This window comes from Elephas maximus, chromosome 1, assembly GCF_024166365.1.
Source record: "Elephas maximus indicus isolate mEleMax1 chromosome 1, mEleMax1 primary haplotype, whole genome shotgun sequence".
In the NCBI taxonomy this organism is placed as follows: domain Eukaryota; kingdom Metazoa; phylum Chordata; class Mammalia; order Proboscidea; family Elephantidae; genus Elephas; species Elephas maximus.
The window spans coordinates 124066450-124084050 of NC_064819.1; positions in this window are offsets into that span (position 1 = coordinate 124066450).

The following is a 17601-nucleotide window of genomic DNA, read 5'->3' on the forward strand; positions in this document are numbered from 1 at the left end:
AACCCATAACACACAGAAAACTGTCCTCACTTCAGGATCATTATTTTAAAACTATTTAATATTTAATTAATTGCAGTTTTTATAATTTGATAGGGTTTGTTTAATATACTTTGTGTCTCTAATCTGCCAGTAATATATTTTATGGTGTATGTTTCTTTATATAAATGTGATGATAAAATCATTTATTGAGTAATCTCCCATTAATTTCAAATGCCAACTTGATCATATGTTAAAACCAAACCAACCAAACAAACAAACCCAAGGCCAGTGAGTCATAGCCTCCCCATAGGATAGAGTAGAACTGCCCCATAGGGTTTCTAAGGAATGGCTAGTGGATTCAAACTGCTGACTTTTTGGTTAGCAGCCAATCTCTCAACCACTGCACCGCCAGGGCTCATATGTTAAGTACCCATATATTGTTGGCCCTCTATCTCACCTTTCTAGTTCATTCTACTCACCGATATGTTTATTCATATGTCATTACCTTACAATTATAATGGAAATATGTTTTTTAAATGTTCAGTTTTGTCCCCTTGTGATGACTTTTAAACTGGCATCTTAAAGAATTATGTGTGCATGGAAATTTCTAATGCACCCAAATACTCATTTTTCAATTATTTGATTGCTGCTTTTGTAGGTTCAATATGAATATTAATTAACCTTAAATAGATGCAGCATAACAACTCTGTATAAATAATTGTTTATAAATTCCTGGGAATATTTCTATTATAATGTTTTCCATTTAAAATTGATTATATATAAAGAATATTTTCAGTGATCTATCTTTTCAAGGACACCTAAAAATCAATAACATTTCAACTACCTAAGAAAATGGAGTTGTCCCTGTTAGATTCTAAGCTGATATTTAGTGGTGTTCAATCTTACTAAGAACTAGTCAATAATAGTAATGTCTAACAAGTGTATATTGAGCACCCAAAGGATACGCGTACACTGTAGGAATTCTCTGGGGGACAAAGTAATTCTCTAGAGAGTTTTCAGCCTTTCTAACTATTCAATAAATTCTTATACTTACCTCTGAAAAGCTCAGAGTAAAACGATATTACCATAGATTTTTTTTTTTTTTTTTTTCCAGGAAAGGGGGTTCTGGGAGGAGGGGGAGGAGATCTTAGGGCTGGAAGTCCTTTCTTGAAATAAAGGTTCTCCTTAGAGCAGAATCATACTGAAATTCATAAAGAAATGTTAGCATAGTTCCACTCGTGATATAATAAATATTTTATAAATTCCAACTCTGTGGACATGCTTATCAGTCAGTGCTGTGTGTTAGCAATCAATCAATTAGTTGCAATTGCTTTTCCAACAGCATTCGCATATTTAGTACTGCTGGCTTTGTATGATTATTTGCAGTTAATTATTTCTTTCTAATATTTTATGTATATCATTATTTAGATTGACAGTCTCATAATTAGAAATGATGACACTAAGGAGATACTAATATTGCAGGCCTTTATAAAAGCCAGAATATGATTAAATATAACTATCTCAATTTTAAGGGAGATTTTGTAGTTTTTGTGTAACAATATGCCGTAATAAAATATTTTATTAACTTTGCTTCTGGAAAAAAATCCAAATAGTTAAATTTTAATACATTAGACAAAACTATTTTTATTATTTGTTAATTAAAACACCTGATTTATGAACACTAATAGATGAGCAAGTTAATTTCAACCATGATTTGTTTCAATATACGTGAACTTCCTCTGATTTGCATATCTGAAGATGCTGGTATGAATCGCAATACTTTTTAACTTCTATTTTTATTCAACTGGCATTTTCAGTCATTTATTTTATATAATCACATTTTCTTTCTCCTTGTTTGTATGTATCTTCCTCTCTACTTTCAAAGTATAAAACCTCATTAAAACGCTGTTTTACAAAATCAGATATACTGCAGCTTAAATCATGTCTCCTAAAACATAACTACCTACAGCTAAGCCTTGATGTAAGACAGCTTAAACAAATGGGTGTTTTTACTGTCCTCTGACAGCATCATAAAGAATTTCTGTGAATATCCATGTATAAGTCAGGGGTAAGGAGACAGGGTGGATGAATATTTTGCAAACTACAGAAATGCTTTAAAAATCAGCCCTTTCTTTGGGGAGTACCCCAAGTGTCCCTGTGTGGGCTCGGGGCATAGGGTAGATGATAATTTAAGGTCCATTGCATTGAACTGTGTTTATTGAGCACATACTATCAGCCCAACTAGGCACCGTGCTGTTGCATCTAGGGAAATATTGAACAGAAATTAGGAGAAACTTCTTTCACCTTTCCCTACCAGAATTAGTGACTTGGTTCACTTTTCCAAGCAATGACTCAAAAGTCAAAGAGACAAATTAAAACAATGCTTCTCAGACTTTAATGTGCTTAGAAATCATCCGGGGGATCCAGTTAGAATACAGATTGTGATGCACTAGTTTCGACCCAGGCCTGAGATTTTGTGTCTCTAAAACTTTGAGGTTATTTTGCTCCGGGAGTCTGGAAGGTGCAGAGTCCCCAGGGGCGACACAGTCCCTGGGGCTTAAGAATGCCAGAGATGAGTCTAGAGGTGCAGTTGCTGACGCTGGAGCAGTTTATTAAGCAGCTCTCTTACAAGACTAAACAGCAATGGTACTAATAGTGGGTTGCGCAACTGGCTGGCTGAGAGATTGTCTGTCCAAGGTGGTCTCAGGGACTACATTTTATGCACCAGTGGGGCCCAGGTGCTAGTTTCAACTATTCTACTTTGAGCTTTTCTTTTAAGGGTAAGCATTATTTTAATCCTCTTTGAAAGTTATATCTGCTGTGCCCCTGGAAAGTCCCCCTGCTGTTACCATGGGCGGGGCGGGGGGAGGGGGGGGCGGGTTCTGTTCTTAAATTACCTCTTTCGGAAAGTCACTTTGCCGGCCACCAGAGCGATCTGTTCTTTTCTGAGTAGCTTGCGGTTTTGCTATTCGACCTTTCTTGTGTATCCTAAGAACACATAGTGAAGTGGCCTTGCGAAGTGCTTAATGGCCATGTAGCTGCCCCTTGTTAGCAGCCATTTTGTGCCTTTAAAAATACTACAGAGTAGTAAAGATCTAAAGGCTTTTTTTTTTTTTAATCAAAATTCTTTTATTTTCTACCCAAATAATAGTAAGTAATAAAATGCCTGCACTGGTGTCAGCCCTCTGGTGGTGAAGGTGTGTAAACAGTTAAGGTTATGTCTAAGACTTTGATAGCTTTGACCACCTTTCCTAGGACACCTAGTCTCCTCACTCAGCGTCTTAGGAAAGATGGTCAAATGGATCACAGTCTTAGACATGGCCTTGTTCACTGCTCCCAAAGAAGCAAGAAGATCTGACTCTGTCCTTTATAACCAAGGTGATAAAAGTATAAACAGGCAAATGCAGCATTTCTCCTCTCATTTGGGAAACCAGTAATCTGGCTTCCTCTACTTCCTAATAGGCATATTACAAAGTAGAAGCCATGCATAATTGTTCAGAACATAATTTTTCAGATATATGAATTTTGTAGAACATGTCATGCTTTCATTTACTTGTTGAAATTGAATTAAATGTTTTATCGGAATTAAGTGATGAAGGCCCTGTGCTATCACACTGTTGGAATTGGAATGACAGTTTATAAAGCCCACTTCTTCACAGAGGAAGGAAGGACGCCCGCATTACAAACAGCCATAGACGTACACCTTTTCCTACAAGTGCAGAATTTTTGGTTGGTTTCCAGGATATACATGAAATACAAGGGAAAAATAAAAACCCTGAAAAACAGAAGTAATCTTTCTTCTTGAGGTATTTACAATCTAGGTTTTTGTTTTTTTCTTTGCTTTAAGCTGTAAAGGTCTGAGTTAAAGGACAGAATGTACCATACTTTCACGTGTGAAAATTTGTCTACTCATTTTCAAAATGAGAATTTAAACTTACCTTATTTTAGTTGTTGCTTTGTGATTTGCTTAAAAATTAAAAAGAAAGTAGTCATTTTTGTCAAATCTAACAAAGGCTGAGACTTTCGTTTAGTGAAAAAAAAGGTACATTTCCTGAATAATATATTTATTACCTACAGTTCTTTTTTTCATTGATCTTAACCTTCTTCTATTAATCACCTAAGTAAATTTCCTTCCAGTGTCTCCTTTTCTGTGCCTTATGTTTGGCCCTGTACTCTCTTTGAATCTGTTTTATCGTAATGGTTATCATCCTCCGTATAGTATCCATACAGTATCGTTTCCCTCCATCTCACAATTACCCTAATCTTACTTTCCTCCTTTGTATCTTGCATCCAATTTTAGTATATCACCAATCAAATATCCTCCAGGTTTCCCCCCTCCATCAGGTATTCAGATTTCTTTCCCTAGAAATAACACGGCTTTCGGTGTTCTATGTATTTCTACCTGTATCTTTATTGTGTCTTTTTTGCCTCTTAGAATTTTTTTTTTTTTTTGGTGTGTGTGTGTCAGTGGGGTGGCGGGGGGGGGGTCCTTTTGTTTCTCTAACATTTCATTCTAGTATAAAATTATTGTTGTGATTGTTATCTCCTGATTCTTTTAGTGAGCAGACCCCTTGAAAATATGATACCTAGGGCTTTATCAGATTTATCTCAAGTTCCTCTGTACATAACAGAATTATCAGTTTTTCTGGTAGAGGTTCTTTTCCGGTTCTGTAGTTGATGTCAAAATCCATGAAAACTGAGTCAGGTAGAAAATCCTGCACCAACGGCTTCTGCTCCTCCTTGATAAAGCCTCAGTAGGTCATTCTTATCACTGATGGACAAGTCATAAAATTGGCCTTATTAGATAAGATGCATCTCTGGATTTTTCAGCACTTCCATATATAAAACTGCCTGGAAAATCAGCTTTTATATATCATGTGTAATTCATACCTTGTCTTCTTTCTAAAAGAATTTGCCAGTTTATAATAAAAGGCACATTTTTACACCAAGATCATTAAAATCTGCTGTTAAAAGTCAATGAAACAAACAAATATAAACCAAACCCACTGCTGCTGAGTCGATTCCGACTCATAGCAACCCTATAGGACAGAGTAGAACTGCCCCATAGAGTTTCCGAGGAGCGCCTGGCAGATTTGAACTGCTGACCTCTTGGTTAGCAGCCGTAGCACTTAACCACTACACCACCAGGATTTCCACAATCAAGTATAAAACCAAAAAAAACCAAACCCACTGCCGTCGAGTCAATTCTGACTCATAGCAACAATCAAGTATAGCAAGTATAAATCAAACTGAATGTTCTATTCATTTATTCATCAAACACTGACTAATACCTACTGTGTGGCAAGTACTATTTTAGGTGCTAGATCAGAAAATAAAACAAAAATGAAGAGTATGATATAGTTCCGAATTACCAGGAAATTGCCAAGCTTGTAAAAAAAAAAAAAAAAGACAGACAAATAAAAATTAACTAAATGAAAATCTGTTGAATGCTATTATCAGAAAGATGTGAAAATTATAATTCATGAGGCCAGAGAATTTGACTTATGCCTCCTTTAAAATACAAGTCAACTTATCTTGGTTCCCCTGTGGTACCATGACTGACTTATCTATAACTAAAGATGAGGCCCATCTAGTGGGTAAAAAGAGGTAAAAATAAAAGGGTACTTTAATGCATCTTATGAAAAAAATTCTTTTTTTTTTTTCTGTTTTTAAGCTTCTTTGTTCCAGCCTATCAATACATGCATCCCCATGTCAATTAAAAAAAAAAAAAAATTACTTTGTCATAGTCAGAAATAGAAATAGTCTATCACCATTGTAAACTCTGAAGAAGTTAGGTTTTTTTGGAGTTGCATCAGATTTGGAGGAAATTTGTGATAACCCTTATTCTACTGCAGAACTGACCTGTGGGTAGACTGATGCTCCATAAAGTGAAGCCTGGATTAAGCTGAAAGAACACAAACAGCAAGATTTTTGGAAACAAAATTGTCGAATTGTTTCTATTTGGGAAAAAATAGGGGATAAAGATATGATTATAGAATATTAGGATATTTTGAACTGAATGGATAATGGATACTCATTTGTGGGTACCACCTCCCTGGAATTCTAGGAGTGGCACATAGTACTACCCAGAATTTTCCTCCCATTCGAGATGAACAAGACTTCAGGCAGATGCACACAATTTATAAATTCAACTCTACATTGTCACCCCTGGCATCGACTTGCAAAAACTACCTAACGTGTTTTTGCTTCTGGCCTTTCTTTTTTCTCTTCTAATTCATGTTTTCAACTCACGTCATCGTTATGTTTTCTAAGCCCAGTTGTGGATGTGAACACACTGCTTGGCTTCCAAAAGTCCAAACTCTATAACCAGGTCTCGGTGGCTCTCTATGATCTGAAATCAGCGTGCCTTTCCAAATCTGACTCCAACTAGCCTTTGTTACTCACTGCATGTTCCACTCTGAATGGACCCACTCACCATCTACCGTCAACACTCAGCATGTTCAAATGTTCACAATTATGTCTTTGCTCACATAATTCCTTTTGTACCTTCTGTGTGTATCCTGTATGTATATACCCTGTTTAGACTTCCCTGGTATTCCAAGCAGGAAACAAACTTTCTGTTCTCTAATCATTAGCGTATAAGAATAGTACTGCATCTGTATCTCTTTATATGCGCTTAGTACTTTCTGGATAACATTATAATTGAGTATAAGTCTTGTTCCCCATAAACTTCTTAGGAAAAGAGTCTGAGTCTTATTCATTGTTGAAATAATAATAGTTAACATTTGTTGAAGTCTTACTCTCTGTTATTTTTATGTTCATTACAACTGGACAGTAAAGGTATCTGAATGAAAAGAGTCCACTTAAGAAATCACAAACGAAGGATGACTAAATTAACCGCTCCACTAAATGTGAGATACCAGTTATCAAATTTAGCACTTGTAACAACTTTCAGAGACAAATATTATTATCCTATTCTAAACAGGAGGGAACTAAGGCTCAGAGAGTTGAGAAACAACCCTGACATCACATACTAAATAAGTGGTGGGGCTACAACTCTAACTTACATGTATCTGACTTCAGATCCAAACTCTTGACCATTACTCTGTACTGCCATTGGTGTGTCCCCACTTCCATTTTATTCCCTTTTGCCTCTCAGGTTACATATAAGTTTTTTTGCCCATAGGAAGTGATTACAAAGATCTGTTGGATAAATAAATGAGTGACTAAACCAAGAGAGACACATATTTAGGGATTATATATGTATATATTTATATTCACGCCTCAAGACAAGAAAATTTCACTTCTTTTGAATAGAAGACAGTTGATATAAGATTTTCTCCCCAGCCCTTAAGCTCTAAGATTTATGCTGGAGTTCTGGTTTGTACTTCTTATCACATAAAAGAGGAGATTACAGTTTTTTAAAAACTAACTTCTTTGAAATTTTTAAGAACTTAAAAAAATATATACTTTGTTCATCAGAAGGGAGATATTACACAAATCCAAATTTTTATAATAGATATTTGCAGTTTGTTTGATCCAAGCCTCAAAATCTGTTTGCCCTAGGTTTATTCCCTTCTTTCTTCCTCTGCTGTATATTGTGGTGCTAATTCCTGCAGACTGTATTTCTTAAGCTCTTTTGTCACTGGTTTCCAGCTGTGTGTGGCCAATAAGAGGCGCTGGGGAGAAAGGAGGGCAATAGGAAGAGAGAAGCATTGGTGTTTCTTGACCTCTCTCCTTGCCTCAAGTGATGCTTTCTGTACTAGCTACATCTCCTCTTTGGCTCTCATCTCCCCAGACAGGCTACTAGGGTTCCGCTTTCTATCGTGATCCTGGCCCCTGGATTTTGGTACAACCACCAATTCCCTTTGTCTCTCTAATTTAGACATGGTTCCTTCTTCCTGTTGTTGCTAATTCTGAGTTGTTTCTCTATCCTTGTTAGAATTCTCAGCAATTCTATTATTTGTGTACCAATTCCTGTGTTTTAAATCTCTTCTGCACTGAAGGCATTGGCGTAAAACAAGGCTCCGGGAACTGACAGAATACCAATTGAGATGTTTCAACAAACGGATGCAGTGCTGGAAGTGCTCACTTGTCTATGCTAAGAAATTTGGAAGATGGCTACCTGGCCAACTGACTGGAAGAGATCCATATATATATGCCTATTTCCAAGAAAGTTGATCCAACAGAATGCAGAAATTGTTGAACAATATCATTAATATCACACAGAAGTAAAATTTTGCTGAAGATAATTCAAAAGTGGCTGCAGCAGTATATAGACAAGGAACTCAAGCTGGATTCAGAAGAGGATGTGGAACCAGGGATATCATTGCTGATGTCAGATGGATCCTGGCTAAAAGCAGAGAATACCAGAAAGATGTTTATCTGTGTTTTATTGACTATGCAAAGGCATTCCACTGTGTAGATCATAATATATTATGGGTAACATTGTGAAGAATTAGAATTTCAGAACACTTAATTGTGCTCATAAGAATCCTGTAAATAGATCAAGAGGCAGTTGTTTGAACAAAGTCAGGAAAGGTGCATCAGGGTTGTATCCTTTCAGCAATCCTTTCACCATACTTACTCTATCTGTATGCTGAGCAAATAATCTGAGAAGCTGGACTATATGAAGAAGAACGGGGCATCAGAATTGTAGGAAGACTCATTAACAACCTGCGTTATGCAGATGACACAACCTTGCTTGCTGAAAGTGGAGAGGACTTACTGATGAAGATAAAAGACCACAGCCTTCAGTATGGATTACACCTCAACGTCAAGAAATAAAAAATCATCACAACTGGACTAATAAGCAACATTGTGATAAATGGAGAAAAGATTGAAGTTGTCAAAAATTTCATTTCACTTGGATGTACAATCAATGCCCATGGAAGCAGCAGGCAAGAAATCAAACAACTCATTGCATCGGGCAAATCTGCTGCAAAAGACCTCTTTAAAGTGTTAAAAAGCAAGGATGTCACTTTAAAGACTAAGATGTGCCTGACTTAAGCCATGGTGTTTTCAATCACCTCATATGCATGCAAAAGCTGGGCAGTGAATAAGTAAGACCGAAGAAGAATTGATGCCTTTGAATTACGGTGTTGGTGAAAATATAGACTGTACCACGGACTGCCAAAAGAATGAACAAATCTGTCTTGGAAGAAGTACAGCCAGAATGCTCTTCGGAAGCGAGGATGGCAAGACTTCGGCTCACATACTTTGGACATGCTGTCAGGAGGGATCAGTCCCTGGAGAAAGACATCATGCTTGGTAAAGTAGAGGGTCAGCAAAAAAGAGGAAGACCCTCAGCGAGATGAATTGACACGGTGGCTACAGCAATGGGCCCAAGCATAATGATTATGAGGATGGTACAGGACTGGGCAGTGTTTCTTTCTGTTGTACATAGGGTTGCTATGAGTCGGAACCAACTCGATGGCACCTAATAACAACAACGAATCCTTTCTGTTTTAAATACAGATAGTCCCTGATTTATGATGTATTCAGTTTACGACGGACGGCACTTACAGCCATCTTTTTTTTTGTACATCTTATCGTTAGTAATATGCACTACATACAATGTTGCAGTGCGTAATTTGTTGATGTTATCATTCTCAGATGTTCACTCGCAGATATTCAAAGATCAGATTTATAAAAATACTGATAATAAAAGGAAACAATAATGAAAACTAAAAACAATAGAAGACGTATTAGGCTTACATCAGAAGTGACTTACAAAAGAGTCATCAGAGTAGAGCCCTGTTGTAAGTTGCGGACTATCTGTACTTACAGTAGTTTTTCTTTTTATGGTTGGATCCTGGCTGATATTATGTTCTACAAAATTATTGGTGATATGATTGGAGTTGGAAAGCTTTTAGATTTAATATTGGGAAAATTTAAAAAATATTTGTGTGTTCTTCTCCATGTATAAACTATACGAAATAAAGCATGTTGATTTCTTTTCTTTAGAAAAGTTTATGTAGGTTGATTCTCACACTGCTGCCTTGAAATATGTAGGCTACAGGCATGAACAGAATGGAATTAACTGGACTGTATAGGGATCAAAGGTGTTGCCTCAGCCCACCAGCAACTTACTTTGTATCAAATGAGTTAGTCAACTGCAAAGTATACAATAATACACACTGTAGTAGCACACATTTGACTGATGAATGGTTTAAGGTCAACTTCAGAACAATCACATATTTTTAAATGATAGTTTAAAATATAGTTAAATTAATGAACACATGGGGTTGCCACGAGTCAGAATTGACTTGACAACAATGGGCTTTTTTATATATTGGAGTGATTATCCCACGTAGCACCTTAGCTAACTTTTGTTTTATTCCCTGTGATCTCGATACAGCAAGATCTTAAACAAACAGGCAAATAAGAAGAAACCCAACTAACATTTTATTTTTGTTTACAAAAAATATATATATCAGGTGTTGGGAAATGTCTATATTCATGTAGTTCTTACTCTTGCTGCTAAATGGCAGAAATAATCAAAGGTGAGAACATTGGTTGAAAGAGAGGGTATCTGTCTTAGTTTCCTAGGGCTACCATAACAAAATGTCACATATTGGGTGTCTTATGGAAAAAAAAAAAAAAAAAAACCTTGCCATCAAGACAGTTCTGACTCAGAGTGACCCTATAGGACAGAGTGGAACTGCCCCATAGGGTTTCTGAGGAGCAGCTGGTAGATTCAAATTGCCAATCTTTTTGTTAGCAGCCAAGCTCTTAACCACTGTGCCAGCAGGACTCCAAGTCTTAAAGGAACAGAAGATTATTGTTTCACAGTTCTGGAGGCCAGGAGTCCAAATCAGGGTATCACCTGTGTGGATTCTTTTTGAGGGCTTTGAGAAAGAAATTGTTCCATGCCCCTCTTCTAGTTTCTGGTGCCTCCTGGCAATCCTTGTTGATCCTTGGCTTACAGCTACATCTGCCTCCGTCCTCACTTGGCCAAACTTCCTCTCTCTATAAGGACACAAATCATATAGGATTAGGACACATGCTACTCCAGTGTGACCTAATTGATAACATCTTCAAAAATCCTATTTCCAAAGAGAATCACAGTCACAGGCTCAGGGACTAGGATTTTAACATATCTTTTGTGGGAAACATAATTCAATCCATAACAACATCTGAGCTTTTTTCTTTCATATTTAGACTTTAATTTTTTAACTGGTATTCAGAGCACTGTAAATTACAAGGTTTTTTAGTTTACATATTGCATAAAATATTTTTAATACAACTGGATAGGGAATATACGCTAATAGGAAAGATATCATTAAGAAATAGTAATCACACGACTATCAGGACTATTAGGAGCAAGTTCCCACATCCAGACTTTTAGAAAAAATGTTGGGAATAGTGTTAGATCACAGTCAGAAGACCTAGGTTTGAGCCTGCTCTCTTACAAGCTGTGTGACTTTGGACAAGTTGGTCAGCATATCTGAGCTCAGCACTCTCGTCTGTAAAATTGGAATAATACTGGTATAGTCAGACCAACAGAATGGCTTAGGAACACAAAAGAACATTGTATGTAAACATGTTGTATAAACATAAAAAAGAATATAGTGTTATACTACTAAACACATTCAGTGTCTCTAAGCAGGCCCAAAGCTTTGCCAAATTTTAATGAGCTGGAATGTGGATTATTTTATTTTATTTGTGATAGGTCTAGAAGCAGATGTGTTTGGAGCTTAAAGTATTCTCCCTCATATTCTTTTTTTATTCTGAGAATCATTTTTTATGAGAAAGAATGGAATCCATGAACATTTCTGCTTACATTAGCTCACTCTATTTTTACCTTTTTTTCATAGGCATGAAGGTGACTTTGCAAGAACAGACTGAATTCCACATTTGCGAGATTACGCACTGTCTTGAAAACAAATTATCAAAATCAGAAGACAATGTTCATTTTCTTCCTGTGACAATCTGAGAAGTGTTAAGTGAGAAGATTTTGCCTTTTATTCCCTTCTATTTATTTCTATTCTAGTTAGTGAACATAATAATAGTGAGGAATTATACCAAAATAACACATTTCGGTACTTCCTTAGGTACATTATTTCTTTACTATTTTGGAAGCCGTAGAGCTGAATTCAAGGTTCTTTAAATGACATATATATTTTTCCTTATAACCATTTGATTTAATTCTACCATGGTCCTCCTTCTAAAGAGGATATTGTCAAATCTGAAAATATGAGCTATAGCTCTTTCAAATATACTTTTAAGTGAAATGTTAGATTTACGGCGTTGTTATTGAGTTGATTTAAATATATCCATAAACTTTCACAAGCACTCTTGAGAAACAGTTTGATTTTTTATAATAATATTGATAATTTTGTTAGTGTCACTGGCATACACATTGTGTTATATTTTTCATAAAGTAAAGCAGGCAGAGTTGGAATTACACTTATTTCTAAATAATATTTATTTTTATAATAGCATTGTGAGCACTTTTTTTTTTTTCTTTTAAGTGAGATAACACTAAAAAGATATAACCAAAAGCAGGTGAATCTGATTCACTTCTCCTTCCTGGTGAGAGGGAGGTAGTTCTTCCCAAGGGTGGGACGCTTTCAATATTTATATTTCTAAACAATAAGCTAATACTCTAATTTCTAACATCTCCACTTTACACATTATTTGTTGTCTTCTTAGTGTGGTACTAGAAGATTTTGTTCCCTTATACTGTAACTGCTTTGCCTCCTCCCAATACCTTGATTTTTGTTTAATTGGATTTTTTTTATGGTGTTTACTGGGTGTTACTGTGTTGCTTAGCCAAAGAGTGTATATTTTTATTTTCTATCCTGTACAGTTTTTGTCTGCTATTTGCCTTTTTCTTTTTTTTTTTTTGCAATCACTAATTTTTCTTTGTTTGCAATTTTAATTTTTTGCACACTCCCCAACTGCTTCTTAATACAATTTTCTATAGGGCTGAACCCATTAAATAATCTGTAAGTCACAGTTCATTTTCCTACAAACACTGCTCCTGGATACCTCCTTCTTCCTGTGCTTTTCTTAGACCAGTTACTCTCTAGGCCTGTTTTACAACTATTTTTTTTTTTCTTTTCATGGTCCTGGGCATTCCCTTTACATTTCTCTTGTGTTAAATCTCCAGTTTCCTGGATTCTATTATTTCTTTTTCACGGTTTTACATCCTAGATTTGATGTTGTATATTCTTCAATAGCTTCTACTCAAAGGGTATATGGGATGTAAATGTTTGGAAGCATTTCATGTCTAAAAATATTTTTATTTCACCCTCTGTCTAAGTTACCTAGTGCTGCTGCAACAGAAATACCACAAGAGGGTGGCTTTAAAGAAGAGAAATTAATTTTCTTACAGTTCTGGAGGCTAAAAGTTCAAATCAGGGTCTCAGCTGCGTTGATTTCTTTTTGACCATCCCTCGTCTTTCTGGTTGTCTAATCAGTGATCTTTGGCATTCCTTTGTTTATGGATGATCTTCACATGTTGTCTGTCTTCCCTTGTGTGTGTGCCTCTGTACCTATTCTGCTCTTTTTATAACTCAGAAGTGATTAGGTTTAGAATCCACCCTACACTGGTATGACCTCAATTGATTGATTGTATTACATTATGGAATATGACTATATTACATTATATTAGATTGCATTGGGAAAGATGATTACATTATATGACACTGCACTGCATTGCATTGCATTACCTTACAGTACACTGCACTGCACCGCGCTGCACTATGCTACACTGCACTATGCTACTCTATATTACAATATATTATGGAAAATAATCTGCTCTATCCATGACTAGACTAGCATTTGACCAAACCACTGGGAACAATAGGTTAGCCAAATTGACCCATAACATAAAATTAACCATCACACTCTCATACTTGATTAATGGTTTGTCTGCAAAAATCTCATTTCCTTTCAGAACTTTTTAAAAAATCCTTAGTGTTCTGAAATTCTAGGTAGATATGCCCTGATGTGCATCTTTTTGCTCTCCTTTGTGGACACTCAGGTGGCCCTTTCAATCTTTAGCATGTGTCTGTTGGCACAGGATAATTTTATTATACAATTTCTTACATCATTTTCCTACATTTTTTCCTGTGCTCCCTTTTAGGAAGACCTAAATGTCAGCCATTAAATATCATGGAATTAGTCTCTAATTTTTGAATTATTTTTTATTTCTTTCCATTTCTTTATCTTTTTGTTCTGCTTTTTTCTTTCTTTCTTTTCTTTTTTTGATGAGATTTCTCAAAATCTTCTCTTTATCTTGAAATCATTCCATAGATTTTTAAATGTATTTCATTTATATTTCTAAAATGTTTTATTTAGAATAGTATCCCATTTTTGCTGCATAGATATAATATTTTATGTTCTGGGATGTTAATTTTAATTTTTTTTTGTCATTTTATTCTGTTCACTCTATCGTATACATTGCCTCATATTTTCCCTTTGTGTGTGTGTGTGTGTGTGTGTGTTAATTTTGGTGTCCATCTTTCAACTAAGAGCTTTTCTCAAATATTTGATATCTTTGGGTTACTGTGAGTGAGTCACTAACATGCTGGTTGGAGTCGTGTGCCTGAGGACAGCTGTATACTGAAGACTTGATGGGAGGGATATAGGTGAATTTTCCAGATTTTGGCTCTTGGGACATTGTCAAATGCCAGTGTCTGTGTTCCTTTCACAAACTCTGGTGGTGTGATGGTTAAAGCACCAGGCTGCTATCCAAAATGTGGGCAGTTCGAACCCACCAGCTGCGCTCTGCCAGAGAAAGACTAAATATTTACAACCTCGGAAACCAATGGAGCAGTTCTACTCTGCCCTATAGGGTTGCTATGAGTCTGAATTGCCTCGATGGCAGTGGGTTTCATTTGTTTTTTAGTGTTTCCTTCTCTTAATTTTTCAGTTACTCCCTAAAGCACTCCCCTATTCTCCTGTTTCAGGGGCTGGCCTGGTTACAGGTTGGAAATGGTAGTAGAAGTCTCAGCATTAAGTATGTAATCATCCGTGGAATCCTACGTTTTCAGTCCCAAGTCTCACTCCCAAGCCTCACTGTGCCTTGTATCTTGGTGTCCATCACCTATCTTACTCAGTTCATCTCGGAGTGGGGGCGACCTCAGGTCTCCTATGAATGGAAAAGGAGTAGCCACTACCTAGGTGGGGTTGGGGTGAAGAATGGGGAGTCCTTGGAATCAGTCTGTCCCCTGAATCTCCCCCCTCCCTCTGTGGTATTGGACATCTCCAACAACTTTGTCTTTTAGGGGTTTCAAGCAGGCAGTTGGGGACAATGGCTCATCTGTCATGGCTGCCTCTTTCTCTGGTACTTGATTTGTTCTTCCTTTGCTCTGCTACTTCAGTTATCTCTTAGTTTTCCATCTTCCAAAATTTTCTTGATGTCTCTCGCTGATGCCTGTCTTGTTCTTGTCATTCTTGTAAGTTTATATCAGCTTTAATCCTTTATTTTCATTTTGGTAGAGCTTTGGAGGACAGGGAAGAGGGATAACTTTGCCATGTTTAATGAGAAGCCTGTTTTACATTTATAAAATTTCAATCTTACATTTTAAACCACCAAAAGGGAGATAAATAATCTCTTTAAATCCACGGGTATCTTTTAAAACTGCATTTTAAACTGTTCTCCTAGCTCAGTAATATTTTAAACAATGCATGTGTAAAGATTTTTATTTCAAAATGTGGCCTGTTAATTTATATTGAGGTGTTAAAAAAAAGGCTATGAGTCAAAATATGCTAATAGAAATCTGTAACCAATGTCTACAGCCATAGTTTACATAAAAAATATGGATCACTAAGACATTGGTTAAAAAATTTTTTTTATGTCTGACCAAAGATTGTAAACTCTTCTCTATAGGATCAGATATTTCATGAACTTTAGTCTCTTGATGCCAAAATCAGTGTTAAATAGTGCCAAGTTATTTCAGCAACAGCATTTAGTCTTAGGTTTTATCTAGCTCTCACTGTGAATTGGTCTTATGAGCCTCTGACTTTGTTTCTTTCCATCTTATCACCTAGTTTAGATAGTACAAAGACTTCATTCCAGTGTTGAAGTGTGAAAGAATGAGATAAAGATCAAATTACCTGTACAAGAAAGAGAAATGGATGACTTATCATGTTTTCACATTCTTTTTTTTTTTTTTTTAAGGTTTCTAGGCGAAATTTCCTACCATAAATGTCAGGTAAATAAATGCCTCAAACTCATGACTTTCTTTTACTAGGAATGGCATTAGAATTGCTATGAATTACCTTGCCTGTGGGACTAAATTACAAAGCCCCCAAATTTGTTCTGCTATCACCTTTATGCTATTAAGAGTCAGATTTATTTAATTAAAATGATTGGGAAAGGCTCACAGAGACAGCAGTCATATAAATAGTGAGGAAGTTATAAATAATCTCTGTTACAAAAATTTTATTTGCAGAACCAATCATTTAATTTCTTTCCCCCTTGGCTTTCTCTCCTTGCCATTAATAAATGGCTTATATAGTTTTCTGTGAGGAGTTTTTAAGCAATGTATAAATAAATAAATAAATAAAGGAGGTAACAGCCATATATTGTTACTTCCCTGGCAACTCATCCCATAGCATGTGAAGGCAGATATATCTGACCAAATAAATATACATATAAAAAATTATTAAAAAGTGTTTTAAATACTTTTGTATTTTTAAAGATAAGTTCTTAGGTTATTCATTTTGTACTTGTAAAAATTTATGTCTTTGCCTGCAATTTTTTTTTCCTGCCTGTGAATTGAATACAGCTAATGTAATATAAAGAAAACATTTTCTGTGATTGGTGCTCTGAGTGTGTAGCCCATTCATCAAATGCGTTTGTAGGTGTGCTGGCTGTACCTGGAATGGGAGAGAGCATATCTAGGTGGACCCCACACCTTGCCCTACAACACCCCAGTTTTCTGCCATGGAATGATCTTGAGAGCATGTCAGGCACACAAACATTTGATGTTCTGTGGAAAAAATGTTCCTGGGTCTCTCGCTGATGACTCACCACCCATTAGAAGTATAACGTAATGCAGTGTCCTTGATCTTAAACTGCTTCCGGTAGTTTCAGGATTTGTAAATCAGGGAATCTACTGCCCCACGCTCCCTGATTGATAAATTCACATCTTGGCAGGGTGGACTCTGTTCTAGCAGGGTTTACCCGCGTATTTAAACCTGGCATGAAAGGCAAAGTACTGATTCACATGCCTAAGGCCTAAGATAAATTAGGACAGGCGCACAAAAGGGTTAGACGGCAAAACTAATGAGGACCAGGCAGTGAGCCTACAAAAAAGGGTAATATACTCTACTTCTCCTTCATATGTTCTTTTGATTAGTTTTTTCCAGGCTCTGGGGAGGGAAGTCTGGAGCGTATATGAGATGGGAGGGTGTTTGTTCTCTACAGACCAGCGTTATGGGAGCAATAGCTGGGGATTGTTAAATGTGGATGGGAATAGTACAAACTTTGCAAGCTGTATAAAAATTTGTGAGTCTACAGAGTTTTGAAAACTCTGTACAGTGTTGTTGCAGCAGGAGCGCATCGTTATGGACTAGAAATCCAAGTTACACTAAATAACGTCTGTGTAATGGGCAACGTTTTAGAATTTGTGATTTGATTCTTTTTTTCTCATCTATTTAAAGACAATCGATTCAGCAATTTTTGAACATTTTTCTACAAGA